The sequence below is a fragment of the Ictidomys tridecemlineatus genome, chromosome 6 (assembly GCF_052094955.1).
Source record: "Ictidomys tridecemlineatus isolate mIctTri1 chromosome 6, mIctTri1.hap1, whole genome shotgun sequence".
Taxonomy (NCBI): domain Eukaryota; kingdom Metazoa; phylum Chordata; class Mammalia; order Rodentia; family Sciuridae; genus Ictidomys; species Ictidomys tridecemlineatus.
This window is the reverse complement of record NC_135482.1, coordinates 121,939,515-121,956,550: the sequence shown is the minus strand read 5'-3', so window position 1 is coordinate 121,956,550 and position 17,036 is coordinate 121,939,515.

Genomic DNA, 17,036 nt, shown 5'->3' with positions numbered 1-17,036 from the left:
AAGCAATGAAAACATGGGAGTTAAAAAGACAATTTGGGCTGGGGATATAGCTCAGTTGGGAGTGTGTTTGCCTTGCATGCATAATGCCCTGGATTCAGAGATACGAAAAATTGTGCTCTATAGTGTAATATGGATTGTAATGCATTTTGATGTCATATATAACAAATTAGAACAATAAAAAAATGTCCTGGGTTCAATCCCTAGCACCACAAAAAGAAAAAAGACAATTCTGCGTAACCTCATCATGGTTAAATGTATAATTCCAATGTTGGGCTTTTTTTATATACAAAAGATGATTTGAGGAATTATCATAACTTTTGTGAAATTCTAAAATGTCGTAGACCTTGGTTTGAGAGAAACTAGTAGAAAACCCTCATTTTATATTGAATTAATAGAAATTTTAAAAAATTACTGAAACCTAACAAAATGAATGGCATGCTCAAAAGTTACATGAATAGATAATCATTAAGTCCCCTAGAAAATTCAGGTTTTACTAGTCTCAATTTAGTTTTCTTTCCACTCAATACATTACTTCTAAAATTTAAGTTATAACTAATCAGTTAATTGATGAGCTTTTTACAAATAATTTAAATATTCCATAAAATATAATACAAGCTGAAGACCATTTTATCACTACCTTTCTAACAAGCACACATACTTACTGGGATCATTGTAGACAATTCTGAAGAGTTTAGATCAGTTTTTTTTTAATAATGTAATATACGTACATGCGATTTGGCACCTCATTCAAATACAAATTCAGGTTCTGTAAGAATAAGGTAGAGACTGAATTTCTAAGAAGCTCCGACAAATGTAGCAGGGGTTTAGACTGAGAATAGAAGATTCTATAAAGGCATGGAGTCTGCCTCCTAACCTAAAGCTTAGTTTATGGGGATGAAATTAATGAGCAAAAGTAAGATGACAAATAAATACACTCTTGAGTATTTAATTTTTATGTCTTTGTGAGTGATGGATTTTTTCCCAATTAGAAGCAAGCCCCTCCTGATCAGTACTTTTTTTTCTTTTTAGAATTTAGAAATCCACTCTGTACACAGTGGCTGTTAAGAAATGCCAACTGACTGACATTATCATAGGCCACTGGAATATCAGATGAAAATTCCAGGTGGAGTCAGGGTAATTCATACTTGTGATAAAATTCCTTTCAGCAATGGATTATCCGAATGGTTTGATGGTGGGTTTTTTTTTTTTTTTTGCAACTTTATAAATTCCCCAAATATTTTCCACTAGGTAGTGTAGGGGCAACAATGCTTCAACACCTGGGACATTCTGCAGATTTCAAGACCAGTGGACTGAGTATGTGTAGATTGATGTCTCTAAACGATCTTTGGTCACACTGGCATCTGCAGGAAAGGAAACAGAAGGTGAGGGGACAATGAAAAAGTCTGGACTTTTCTCAAAAATAGTCTGGCCCAGTGCTGTCCAATCCAGTGGGCAAGATTCTCTTGTGGCGATTTAAATTTGAATTAATTACAATTAAGTAAAAAGTTTAAATCACGTTCTATAGCTGCATTTGCTACATTTTGAGTGTTTGGTGACATGTGGCTAGTGTCTACTGCATTGGACAGTATAGACAGAACATTTCCATCATTTCCGAAAACTCTGTTGGAAGTGCTACTCAATAGTTATAGAAAAAGTGTAAGCTTGATTTTAGTGATGGCTGGAAGTCATAGGAGAATCTTTAAACAGTGAGTGCTCTATGATAGTATTTAAACAGGAGGAGAAAGAAATGTAATGGGCAAACATAGCCAGGGTGGTGCAGGTCTTTGGGTACAGGGAAGTGGAGATCTCAATTCCCTGCCAATGAGGGGTAATGAATGTCCTTGCATCTCATACAGAGTCTTCTGACAATTAAATACATACTTTCTCTTTAGAGAGGCAACACATGGATACTGAAGAGGTGAAGTGTGGGAATAAACAAAGATATGGAATATTATTTGCTCATATCATAACCAGTTCTTTCACTTCATTACTTTTTGTTTTCAATGAGCACAGGGTACACACTATGTTACCATACAGATCCAACCTAGAACCCACCTGCTTAGGAAAATTCTTTATTTACCTGAGCATATAGTGCTTGCTCCAATGCCACATACAATATTGCTTCATACACATTGTGTCTTGAATTTTGTGGCTCCTCTGTGGTAGCCCTATGTTCTTGAGCTACTCAGCTCTGACTATGGATGCCTCTTACTCTGGGGATTGGGATCAGAGGTTCTGTTTTTAAGTCTTATGACATTTTCTGATAATTCTATTTCCATGTATTCATTCAACAAGTATTTATTATACACCTACTTGATGCCAAGCATTGGCTGACTCTTCTACTTTCTTCTCTTCAGTGATAGCTCCTTTGTTCTGGTTAGGATTTCAAACATTAATAAAACAAAATTGCCCAGCCAGAACTTAATATTACAAAATATTTTCTAAGAAGAGCAGACCACATTGTTTAGTGTTCCGGGCCAAAGGGGATTAACTTCTATCTCAGAAGGAGAGAACTTGTATAGTTTTCTTCTCTGGTCTAAGATCTCTGATTACTCAACACCCTTAGTCCCTATATCAGTTTCCTAAGGCTGCTGTACAAATGACCACAAACTGGGTGGCTTAAAATAACTGAAGTATATTCTCTCATAGTTCTGGAGGCTGAAAGTAAGGGCAGAGCTGGTTCTGAGGGCTCTAGGGAGTAATTCTTCTTGCTGGTTCTCATTCCCAGTGATGTCTGGCAGTCCTTGGGTGCTCCTTGGCTTACAACTGCATCACTCTGATCTCTGTCCCCATCATTACATGACTCTGTGTGTGTGTGTGTGTGTGTGTGTGTGTGTGTGTTAAAATCTCCTTCTCCCTTTTCTTATAAAGATATCGATCACTGGATTAGGGTCTACTTTAGTATGATCTCATCTTAACTTGATTATATCTGCAAACTTTATGACATTTGACCCATTTCCAAATAAGGCCACACTGACTAGTACTGGGGGTTGTGATTTGAACATGCCTTTTTGGAGGAGATAAGTCAATCCACAACAGTTCCTTCAAATCTCCTTCTGCATATATTTTTGCAGTGCTGGGAATCGAACCCAGAGTCTTGTGCATGCTAAGCAAGCACTCTGTCACTAAGCTACTTTCCCAGTCATCTTAAATCTATACACACAAACATGTATATGCAGGCCATCAATTTTAGCTCGGATTCCAGTAGTAAGGAAGCAGGACTGCAGAGAGACTCTGTGGCTTAACAAGAGAAGAAATAACATCCGACCCTTGGTCCTTCCATCTCCTCCAGGCAACAGATGAGACAAGCTGTGAGGAAGATCAAAGACAACCTGGGGCCTGAGGGCAGAGTGATGCACATGCTGGACACCCAGCAGATTATAAATCACTTCTAGTGCTTTTAAGTTGCTTCTTCTGCCTTTTATTTTCTTGTACTGCCTTTCCCTACAACTTCTTCTTTTCTCTGTCCTCTTCCCTTCCGTTTTCCTGTTCTAACTTTCTGTCATCCTCATTCTTTGTGCCTCAAAGCAAGCAAGAAATATATTATGCAATCAAAGGGCTTCCAGAAGACATCTGCATATCCTTATTAGGGTTCTGGAACTTCATGAAATTTTATCATTTATAAACACAGCAAACTTCATAAAGCATTCTCAGAACTCACCGAGGGGCAGATTTTGTCAAGTTCTTTTGTCTGATGCCAGCCAAATTTTGCTTGAACCAGTGTTCTCAAATCCTGCATTCTGTCTTATTCATTTCCATAACACACAGTAGAATGTACCACAAGTTATTATCAGTATATAGACATAAAAACAAGTGAAGAATATAGGAAGGACAATTCACATTTCCTTAAGATTAAGTTCACTGTGTTATGAAGAGATTATGTTATAATCTGCTGATTCCAGTGAGATGTTTGTTCATTCTTCTTACAGATATTTATGAGGTACCCACTATGAATGAAGAATTTTGCTAGAATATGAAGATAATACAGAAATGAATAGGACACAGTACATGATTTCAAAAACTTTGAAGTTTAATAGGAGAAACACTCATAATAAATAGCTCCAATATAAGATAAAAATAGGATAAATCCTGGAGAAGAATTTCAATGTGTTTGGGCAGTATTTGGGAGGGGAGATTAAGTATGATGGGTATGTTTTTAGTAGAGTTTGTGCTGGAAATTCAAGAATGGCAAGTATGCCAACCAGTAGCTATTCCTTGAAGGAACTTACCATCCAAGTTACTTGAACAAAAGTGTTGTGTATTGTGGTTGAGTGCAGCAGGATATATTTTTGGAGAAAACCAATACCTGTAGGGTACGGATCAAAGAAGGAAAAGAAATGTAAGGATCCAATAATGAGGGGGTTTGCTTTGAATTCCAGGTTGAAGTGTTTGGACTTCATTCTTTATTTAGTGAGGAATCATCAACATTTGTAATTATAAGACCATAGTCAAGGGGTCAGGAAATAAAAATCAGACCCAGGACATGAGAAGAGGATGTGGAGAACAAGAGACTTTGAAGCATAAGGTAGAGGAGAAACCAGAAGAATCTGGAGACTGAGAGGATGTTAAAGATCATGGGAAGTTAGAGCAATTAGAATCTAGGTATTGCCATGAAAAAGGTAGAGGAAACCTAGGAGGAGGCTCATGAAGGGAGAAGAGATGGGGTGAAGAGGGAAGTAACAATTCTGTTTTGGTCTTGTGGAATCTGAAGTATTTTTGGAACATTGCTATGGGGAAGTCTAGTGATAGTAAAAATGCATGTGTGGAATTTTGGAGAGCAGGTAGGCCTATGTTCTTGAGCTCAGAGATGAAGACTATTAACTAAAGCATGAATTTGACAGAAAAAGGATATGTCCAGCTCTTTTTTATACTATAGAAATACTGTATTGTCCACATTTAAAACCAATACATCATAATTGGAGAAAAAGAAACAAAAGCATTAGCATTTACTAGATGTAACTGTATCTACTGAGGAAGCATACAAAGTAGAAAAAACATTAATAGGGTAAGAAAAGACCTAAGGATTCTATAGAAAGGAGTGCATATTCTCCTCTTGGTCTAATTTTGAAGAATTAGACTTTTGCATTAATGGGTTCCACATATTCAGATAAAAAAATGTGAAAAAAAGTTGAATTTGGACTGAACATGTACAGACTTTTTTCTTGATCATTATTCCCTTCACAACAAGATTTTACATAGCACTTATATTGTATTAGGTATGAGTACTCTAGAGATGATAAAATATACAGAAGGATGTGCATAAATACTATGCAACTATTACACTATTTTATATAAAGAACAGGTTTTAAAACCCAAGGGTTGGAGGGTGTCCTGAAACCTTTTCCTCATGGAGACTGAGGGATAACTCTAACTGTTCACTGACGGAAGTCTTGTTGGGGTTGGGGGCTTATATTATAAAGGGTCATTGAAAGGTTGTAGACTACAATTACATAAAAATATTTCAATCATATTTGAACAGAAATAGTCAGACTAGATGGCTTCTTGGGAAGCCAAAGAATTGGGAAATAATTTTGCTTGAAGTACTTAAGAACCTCTAATCAAGTGGAAGGCATTTCTAGTTTTATTTAATTTGAGGATAATTTTCAAAAGAGTCATAAATGCTCAATAATGAAATGGGTTTCCAAGAAAAATATGATTGGGCATTTGTTGAGGATATTTCAAAAGCCACTCTTAATTTGGGAAGGAAATTGGACTAAAGTACATGCTAAGACTGTGTGTGCTTGATGTTGCTTTCAGGATCAGGAGTTCAAGATGGTGGCAGGTATTGTGCTATTTATTAGAATCTAGTTCTTGACCTCTGTTTCCATGGGTAATCCTGTTATCAATTCTCTTAGAACCCAAAGTTAAAAAGACCACAGTAGGTTGCAAATAACCCTAGTGCTACTGTGATCTTTTTAACTTTGGGTTCTTAGAGAATTGATAAGAAATTGATAAGAATCCTCATGATTCTTATTTTCTAACCATTTAACATTTTCAGGTCCTGGGAGTGGAAAATAAAAATGAATGCTTCATTTTGTTTGGATTTTGAAGCAGCCACAGAAAGAAATTTTGTTTAAAAATTATATCTTTAAAATCTTATTCAAGCCAACTCTTGGAGTTTAAATAAAAACTTGTGTGAGTATGTCTATGTTATCATAGTTTAAGTTGATATCAATATTTAAAATACCTTAAAATTTGTTAAAATTGATTTGTTAAACAGATACATGAAAACATAAAAATTGTTCATATTAACAGGCTTAACACCAACAACTTTGTCCCTATATATGTACTACACTTCTTTATTTAACTCACCTATTTTTTTTAATTTGAATTTCAATCTCTTCTCTATGCTTGAAATGTGTGTTTATACTCACTATTCTCATAAAATTAGTCCAATTGTATGTGGCAAAATGAAAATGGTCTTGATATTAAATAAAAAAAAACATAAAACACAACTACTTAGTATCTTTTCCTCCAGTAGCAACTGTATAAAAGGTTAAAAAATAAAACTGTGGTTCTATCATTTGATAGTGTTCAAGCCAGGATTAGTTCAATCTGTAGTCTAATTAGCAAGAGTCACATTTACATCTACTTTTTCAACAATAGGTGGCACTAGTACACAAGTATCTCATCTGCATTCAACCCAACAGAAATATTAAGAAGTAGGAAGGAAAAATAAGATGCTCAAAATGCTTGAAGGCCCAGAATTCAGTTCTGATGCACCCAGGTGTGTTGGCAAGCCTTGGGAGGTAAGATTGTTCTAGAGCAGGAACACACTATAATCTATGAACTTAAAACCCTAAGAAGCCTAAATACATGAGGTAATTCAGTGTTTTGTCGAGGAGAATGACAAGTAAAACCCAGCTTTTTTTGGTAGAATGTTTAACCAGAATATCTAATTTCCCAAAATAAATTCTAAAAAAATGGAGGACACCAAGATTATACCTCTGCATCCCACTGCAACCCTGGCAGAGGGAGAAGCTGTAGAGAACGTGGGGAAGGGAGAAGCTTAGCAATACGATGATAACTGAATGCCTAGGTATTTAAAAACAAAACAAAACAAAGCAAAAAGTGTCATATGCTTTCTGCCTATTCTTCCTAAAAGATAAAAAAATAAAATAAAATAAAAATGAGAATATCTCATAGATGTTTGTGTTCACTCACAGTTTTGCATTTGCAAAACTAGCACACATAAATTTACTTTTATTAAATTCCTCCTAAGAAGACTTAGGTGTTTGTCTCCAGATTGGGGCCAACTCTAATCAAACAAAGGCTTCTCTCTAAATAGGCCAAATTTATTTTTAAAACACCATATAAAAGTCTAATTGTTATTAAGTTTTCTCTTTAAATTAGAATCTGTATTAAAATAAGAGCTCAATAATTAATGGATTAATTTAATACCTCTGGGTCTCCTTTACCTTAGTTGTAAAACGTAAAAGATGGGATATTTTTATATTCCTCTATTGTTCAATGACCTTGAAATTAAGAATAAATTAGAGCAAGATTTAAAGAAATATAAACACTGGAGATACAACTACCTTATTGTTGTTTGAAAGTTAATCCTTTTAATTTTTCCCTTCTAGTTTATGTTGACAAATTCATTTTTAACCTTTTAAAATTAGAAAAGCTACAGGGGTTTAGGATGTGGGTCAGGTGTTTCTGGACTTCATGATCTTTGGAGTAAAAATACATTCCTTTAAAAATATTACTTGATTACCTTTTGCTAACAAAATATTTCTAGTAGTATCTGTTGCTTACCCACTAAAGCTGTGATGACTTGTAAAATTTTATTTTTAAAATAAGAAACAATAATACAATAAGTAATTCTTCTTAGCAATTCAGTAGATTTTAACATTCATGAATGTTACAAAATCCTTTGGGAGAGGAAGTATTAGAAACATAAAAAACAAACAAAAAAGAAAGAAAATAAAACAGAAACACACTCTACTTGTATAACACATGGTAGTTTTCAGGACTAGGTCAAATTCTACTTCTTATATAAAATCTTTTCCCCATAATCATCCAGCTTGAGTGAGTTTGACAATTATCATCTTCATTTGTATATCTGTCTCTCCAAGTAAATCCTCAAGGGATTTGAAGCCCAATTATTGCCTTGTGTATTTCACTGATAACTTTTTGCTCTGCTTTCTCTGTCTTTTCTCGTTAGTGTGATATTAACATATTCTAGATCAATTCTGATCCTCCCTAGGTTTCCATCAGAGAAACTTAGTACCCTTTTTGTACTCGAGAAAATTGTGGTTTCCTTCACTGTGCATTTCTGCTTCATGAGTCCCATTGCTTTCTTCCAGAACTTGATCATGATTTCACACTTGCTGATGGACCTCTTCTCATTATCACTTGGGTTTATATTTTGACAGAATATCAGAAGGGAGAGAAAATAAATGCATATGTGTAAGCTGTCTTCCATACAGGAACTTAAAGAAGCTTTATGGTTCGTTTGGTTAGAATTTAAAACATTAACGTGGATCAGTAGTCCTTAAAGTTTGGTCCTTGGACCAGCAATATCAACATTACCTGGGAATGTTATAGAAATGCAAAATATTGGGTCATCCTGGGCCTACTGAATCAGAAACTTTGGGGATGTGGTCAACTAATCCATATTTTAAGTCCTCCAGATGATTCTGTTGGAGAGTAAAACTTGGTAGCCACTGATTGAGATACTTGGACATTGACAGAGCATCATTTCTTCGTTATCTTCTTTGTTTTTGTGTTAATTTCTGTTATTTATTGTTTCTTTTTATTTACCTTCTTTTTTCTTACTAACTTCTTTGGTAGATACTTAGATTCTAGTCTTTATATTTTTCTATAAAAAGTATCTGTCTTAAACCTGTCTTTATCTTTTGTGAAGTGCTGTTTTTGCTCTATCCTCACAAGTTTACAAATATAGTATTTCTATTCATAATTTATAAGTATTAAAAATTTCCACTATGATATCACCTGATCCCTTTTTCAGAAGTGTTAAAATTTCTAAATATAGGGATTTTTATTTATCAAACTTTTTCAATGCCTGGTTTCAAATTTAGAGAATGTAGATGTATGATTTATTTAAATGTACTTGCTTTACATTCTCTGTTTTATAAGTGTCCCATTGTGCTTGAAAATTATAAGTATTTTCTAGTTATCGAATGTACCCTGTATATATACAATAAGCCAGGCTTGCTTGTTATGTTGTTTGAGTTCTTCTACAGTTAGAGTTGCTATTGTGTTTTTTTGTCTTGTTTTTTTCCTCTTTGAGAAAAATGTGTTGAACTCTCTTCTTCCACAAATACACCTCACTTTGGTGTTATATCATTTATAGATTTAAAAAAATTCTATTTTTCTGCTATTCTAGCAACATTTTCTTGTTGTATTGAGGTATATAAATTGTGAAATGTAATAATTTGGAATTTCTTTTCTATCTCTTTGCTTGAAAATTTTCATGGTCCATATGCCTTAGTCTGATTTTTGAGAGCAGCATATGGCTGTATTTTGCCTGTCTTGGGCATCATTTCTTTGCTATACTCTTTGTTTTTATATTCAGTTAATATAAAAACAATTTATTGGGCAATTTATTCTGGTTATAGATTAGTCCACTTTGAATGTGATTATAGATGCGTTACAATTTGTTTCAATAATCTTACTTGGTGCTTTCTATTTGTCTAGATTTTCCAATGCATGTCTCTCTTTTACATTTAAAACATTGATTTAGGAAGATTTGTTCATTTAATTTATTTTTTTCTTTGTCCACTGGTTGGAATTATTGCATTCTATTTTTATGCATGAAATCTTTCTGTACATACTTACTTTTCTAACATTTCAAGTTAATAGCTCAGCTCACTTTGGAACAATTCAGGTTCTCAGAATACTTCAGCTCTGACCTCTTTTTTCAGCTACATGTTATTTTATGTGTTATTTTATTATTTTTTCTTATTTTTAAAAATCTGACATTGCTATTGACTCAAAGACAAACAATTTTTAGTTTAAATAAGTTATTTTACTCTATTCCTTCCTGCATCTCAGTCTTTCCTTCAGAGAACATTGCCCCTTTACCTGAATACATCTTATAAAAGTTCTAGTGGTGTTTATTAGTGCTAAATACTCCCAGGTATTAATTCATCAGGATACCTTTTTATTTCAAATTATTTCAAATACTTTTTCAGGGCACAAAATTCTAGGTTGATAATTATTTATTCTCAGCATTTTGAAGATTTCTGACTACTTTTGCTTCTACTACTGTTAGTGAGCTATTACAATCCAATAGTTGGTTCTTAGTGACCTGTCTTTCTGCTCTCTAGATAGTCATTTTATCTGTAGCTAACAGTGATTGACTAAAATGTGTCTAGATGAGTTCAAGGGCAACTGCAACCAGATAATATCTCCTTATTCCTTACATTTCAAATGAATAGTGCAGTTTTTAAAAATCGAAGTAGAATTTGCAACATATATTGGTTCTCAATATTAGTGCAACATAAAAATGATCTGGGAGGAGCTTCCTCCTCCTCCTCCTCCTCCTCCTCCTCCTTTTCTTCCTCCTCCTCCTCCCCCTCTTCTTCTTTTCCTTCTCCTCTTCCCTCCTTCTTCTTCTTCCTCCTCTCCTCCTCTTTCTTCACCTCCTCTTCCTCCTCCTCCTTCTTCCTGGGGTTTGAACTCAAGGATACTTTACAACTGAATCATATCTCCAGTCCTTTTCTTTTTTTAAAAATTTTGAGACAGTGTCTTCCTAAGTGGCTGAGTTCTCAGAAAATTGCTGAGGCTGACCTTGTATTCCTGATCTTTCTGTCTTAGCCTCCTGAGTTGCTAGGATTGCAGGTGTGTGTTGCTGCATCCAGGTAGAATGACCTTGGAACTTCTGATCCAGAAGAATGGCAAGAACATAGTCTGAGAGGCTCAACTCACTGTGGAACAGGTAAATTTGGCATAAAATACAATTAAAATTTTTTCTTTTCCAATCATTATGCTGCTTTTAATATTTGTGAATTCTTATCTTTAGTTCTGGAAAACTCTCATTCTTTTCAATTGTTGTCTCTTCTCCATTCAATTTTCTCCTTCTTTTCAACTTTTACTTTCCATTCTTTTACTTTCCACTTTCTTGTCCCTATTTTGTGTTCAGAGTTATTTCCTCAGATCAACTCTCCAGTTTGCTGATTTTCTCTTCAGCTATATTTTTTTCTGTTTAATACATTGGCTTTTTTTCTTTTTTTAATAGTCTAAATGTGGCAATTTAAATATCCAATTCTGTTTCTTATTTCTACTGACTCTTACTCATGGTGATTTCTTTTTTTTTCTTTTGAGATTTTTTTTGTTGGAAGTTCATATGTGGTTTGATCTTCATGTATAGAAAATATGGAGACCTAAAGTGAAGATGTTTGTTTTTGCCAGAAGTCAGGGTTTTTAATGGAGTCTTATAGAGTCTCTGGCTAAATTCTTATTCTTTAACTCAACCCTCTCTCTTAGTGATGGATAGGTTAATGTATCCCCAGGGCAAAGCTGCCCTTACCTATACTTATAACTCACTGCCTGTTTTTTCTCCTTGTAGGTTTTCATCATGTATCAATTAGAATAGACTAAGATGCATTATTTTAATAAGCATTTCCAAAATTCTCAGTGATTTAAAGCAGCAAAAGTTGAATTTCCATCTATGGAAGGTCTCCTGCTGGTCAGAGTACCTGCATGATCTACTGTGTACTTATCTTCCATGCTGTGACTAAGCTGTCTAGGTTACTTTGATTTTGTGGCTCCACAAGGCCTCTCTGCCTTCATGGCATAAAGGGAGAAAAGAGTGTAGAGAATTATATGTGAAATTTTCACTCTGCCAACCCAAAATTGGACCCTTGTCATCCTGCTCATATTTAACTGGCCAAAATCTAGTTACGTGACTTCTACAGCTGCAGGAGAGCCAGGAAGTATAGCCTTCCATATGCCCAAGAATAAAAGGAGAAGCAGATACTGATGAGCCCTAGTATTGCCTGCCACATCCAATTACTCTAAGCCCAATGCAAATGCAGCAGTGCAGCAAAAACTGTATTTTATGAGAATTTATTTGTTCCAAAGTGAGAATACTTCTTGAACTATCCATACTGCCATTCTGCTTGATCAGAAGTTCCCATGCCATTTTTTATTGTATGAGAATTTGAGAACCAATAGATGTCACAAGTCCTACTTTGATTTTTAAAAATTAAATTGAATAATTTTTATGAGTTGTAATTTAAATTTTTGAAATTTAATGAAATGGATTATAGTGGTGATGAGTTTAGATAGAGACAGTACAGAGTAGTGTATATAATATAAAGAAGACATTTGGAAAATATGGATAAAACAAGATTAGGAAAGGTAAATGATGTTTGGGAAAACTTATAAGGCACTCATACTATATTTACCTCTAATTTGAAGCAATTGAACATTTCCAGATTCTTCTTCCATAAGTATCCATTATGATACTTAGGTGCCATTATTACTTCTAGAAGGCTTAGTGTGTATAACCTTAGTGGAATTCGTTCTTTTTCATTCTCAAAGTTATTAATATTATTACTTCTTTCATTGACATTTTGGTGTTATACTATGGAAGTTTATTATTTTTCTTTAGGCCCTGAAATAAGCTGAATTAAGAAGCATAATATAACATGTCAAAATTAACAAAGTTAATTGATATATTTTACTCCAAACTCTAGTAAGGTTTATTAGGATCTCTAGCGCTATGTCTAACGTGAGTTACAGAGGTTTGAATAATTGCTATGTACGCAGCTGGAAGAAACAAGTTCAATAGGAAAGAAATCTCTTACGTCACAACACTATTAAGGAAACAAATATAGAATTACTAGTGTTTAAATCTATTTTCAGGATTTTAAAATTATATGTTTCATGAAAATACTAAACTCGAAGAAGCTCATTTAGTCTCTAGTTTCTTTGTCTGAGCAGCTGCCAAGGGCTAATGGTTATAATTAGTATTATTATTGTTAATAATAATAATTAATAGTAAAGCCTATCTTAAAATGTGATGCTTTTAAAAATAATATTGAAGATGACAGAGTGTATATCATTTTTTCCCTCAATAAAGTTTCAGATTGTAAAACTACATCATAATTACTGTTTCCTACAAAACACAACCTATTTTAACTGGGATTATTTCCTCTAGCCAAGATAGTTAAAGAAAATACTTATAAAAATACGTCAAACTCTTTGGGAGAAGAGGTGCTACCTGGATAGAGGAAAATTTATTATTCTAATACTTGTACTAATGACATGTTTGTTCATTATGTGCATTAGTATGAATGTTTGAATTCTCTAGAAGTTAATTTTATTTTTGAATGACTAACTGACCTTAGAATTTTAAAATACTTCTTTCTGTGAAAAATTTTCCTATGGGATTCTGCACTTTCTAAAATACCGAGCAACTGTATGAAAAAGTTTTTTTCTTAGCACTTAAGTTTGTGCAATAATAGCTGGCATGCCAACATAAGTGATACCACCCATGTGCCTGGCAAAGGTACTGTATAGTGCCTCGTTATGTACTTCCTTCTAGATAAAGAGTTTACTTTTTTTTTTTAAATACCAACTTGTTATTAGGCTTCATTTAGTTTTCTATAGAATAGACTATTAACAGCAGAGCCTGCCAAGTTAGTCTGTTAATAATGAAAGTCTTGTTAACTTCTTAGCAAATAATTAGGAAGCTACATTTCCTGCCTTAAACACTCTTTTTTTTTAAACCTATCTTTATTGATTAATCGTTTTTCTCTTACTTCCTGTTTTATTTTTTAATTCTTACATGATGTGCATTCAGTTTCTATAAATGGGAGGAGGCCAGAAAGTGAATCTGATGCTTTTGATTGGCATAAAAACGGTGATTTAAAAATGCTCCCTCAAAACTGTCCTCAGGAAATGCTTTACCTCTTGGATATTCTGTTGGAAGGCAGAGGTCAAGTGGTCACTAAACTGATGGCATGGTAGGAATATTTTCAGGGCCAGTTTGTACCTCACACATGTATTTTAATTTATAGAATAATGGTCTTGCCTTTCTGGATTGTGTTGGTGGCTGTCCATCTTTAGCACTCACCTGGGATCTGGTGTTGTCTATGTTGTCAATGACAGCATCATCCCATGGGGAAAGGCCCAACTCTTATCACAGAAGGGGCATTGGCATTGCTAATGTACGGAACTGTCATTTCCAGTGGTTTTTCAATTTGGGGAGAGTAGAGAGAACAATAGCTTTGGTAGCACAGGACTAGGGTGAAGAGAGAGAAGTAAATGTTTATGGGATGCCACTCCGTGCCAGTGACGTACTAAGGTCTATAAGTATTACCCCATTCAGTTAATCAATCTACTATATAATCAACATTTGATAGAGTGGAAAATTTCACGCCTATGAGGCCACGTGACTCGTTCAAGTAACCCAACTTACATGGGTGACTGAGGTTTTAAATCCTGAACCTATTTGCACCTCACTGATCCTCACTATGCTGCTGAGTCTTCCAAACTATATTTCCCATTTTCCTAGGCCAGGTGGCTTCCACACTGATTGGACCAAAAGAAGAATCTGGTAGAAGAAGAATCTGGTAGGGAGAAGCCAGGGTATTTCTCTCTGTTTGTCTTTGGCATGGCCCTGCCAGGTCCAATAAGAGTCCAACTTCCACCAGGTGACCCTGATTCAAACATTATTGACTCTTCCTCTAATTTTGGGTTGGTGGCAGTCTCCTGTTGTTGCTAATCCCTGGATTGGTTCACTCTGCCTTTTTATCATTCTTATCACCAAGATGCTACTTTAAATTTTCCAAGAAGTGTTTCCAGTTAGATCCTGGCCTCTATTTCAAGTTTATTTGACTCTAAAATTGATATTGGATAAAAAGAAAATCTGATGTAAGACCAAGAACTCCAACTTATTGCCTGACTTCTCTAAAACTGAGTTAAAATTTTGCTTTTCCTATCTCCCAGGATTTTTTGAGATTCACATGAGCTTATATAGGAGAAGCCTTTGTAATCAAGAGATGCATTATTATTGTGTGTTTCTGTTACTGACACTGAGTCAGGAATAGGGCCTCAGACTTTGGTAAAGTCTTTTGCCTTGGGGAGGTTTAAAAAGTACTACTGCCTGGGTTTCACCTACAGAGTTTCTGATTTCATTGGTCTTAGGTGTGTTCTGGGAAATCCAAATTTTCACAAGTCTCTGGGAGGTTTGGGGGGTATAGGCAGGGTGTGCATAGAACCATTGCTTTATATCAATAGCTCTCAAAGCGTGGTCCTTGGGACAACAGCATCAGCATCATCTGGAAGCTTAGTAGAGATGCAAATTCTTGGGCTCCTTGCCAGATCCTCTGAATCAGAGACTTCAGGGTGGGGCCCAGCAACCAGCATTTAACAAGTCCTCCAGGTGAGTCTGATGCCCACTGATGTTTGGGTGCGGCTGAATTAGACAAATGTGCCAAACTGCAGCCTCAGAGATTCAGCTGCCCTTGGATTTTGCCCTCATCTGACCCCCTTCCTCCTCTCTCCTGGCAAAGGGGAACTTTTTTGCAATCACAATTCCTCTTGCCACTTTCTGATCCCTTGTTCGTGTTAATACCTGTATGACTATATTGGTTGCTGCTTCCAGCAAGCCAAATTTGCACCTCAAAATGGGATTTATTTATGCAGTTATTTGTTATGAAGTATCCCCTGCATGCCAGGACATGTGCAGGGTCCTGAAAGTGCAACAACTGAAAGAGGAGATGGTCTTCATCATCACAGAGCTTACAGTGGAAGGAGTCACAGACAAGCAGCAAAGCAATTCAAACATACCATAATAAATGCTGTGAAAGAGCTCTTGCCCTAGCTTGTTTTACAAACATAAGAAAATAGCACTATTATTTCTCTGAGGGAAATGATTATAAGACTTATTCAAGGAAGGTTATCTTTCCCATATAATGAAGATATTCATGTACACTGCACACTGATAAAGAGAAGGACCAATTCATGAGATGTGTAGTGATAAAGCTATGATGGTTTTAGTATATTCTAAAGGGGCAGAGCCCAAAAGAAGATAGAGGGAGTATCTAGAAGCCAAGTGATCCCAGATCTGGTCTAAAATTTTAGCAGAGGAGACACTAGAAATAAGCACAGGTAGTTTATAGGGCAATAGTAACTTACAGGTGGGTCTGCTAAGTTAACTCAAGAACTTGAAACTGGGAGGCAGAGCCTATGATTGCAAAGCAAATGAAAATATGACACCATTATATAGCATGACTAACATTCACTTGAACAACAATTAAGAGGATGAACCTCTTTAAAAATCTACACAGGATTTGGGACATTGATTTGGAGAAACCTGTTTGGAAGTGGTAATGTTGACTTTCTCCACGAGAGGGCGCCTATATTCCTTGTTTTTATTTTTTTTATTTTCTGGATGCAACAATTTATATTTTCATCCTGTCCCAAATTAAATAGAAGAATGACTTGTGTTTTCCCATTTATGGAGTTGATTTCATGTCGTTTTGACAGTTCTACTACATTCCAAACAGTTATAACTTTTTCCTTTGGGATTCTGGGTATGATGTTAAGACATTAGAAAAACATGAGCTGTGTTTCTGCTAACAGCATCCTTATAATATATGCGCTGTATGCTATTTAGATTATCTGTAAAAATATCTTCTTCATTAGCGCCTATGAACAAGATCTGTCAGTAAAACAATCATCTCTGAAATATGAATCTGCATATTTGAAAGAATATTTACACAACAGAAAACAACTGGTTGATTCACTTAAAGTCATGAAACAATTGAATGATACATTTTCTTATTACAGTACTATGGAGACATTGCCATGAGCAAGTTCAGGCAGGAGTAACCTGGCCCCTTTTCAAATGACACCCAGGAATAAGAAAGCAGCTGTTTGTCCCAGAGGTGGGCCTAGGGTTGGGGATGACATAGGTAAGAGTGGGTTAAAAAACCTAAAAACCAAAAACCTGTGACTTTTGAATCCAGGATGAAACTGCAAAATAAGTAATAAAATATGCAGAAAGAGAGCAAGGAAGCCAAAGTGAGATTTTAATGACATTGGGCAAAAGTATT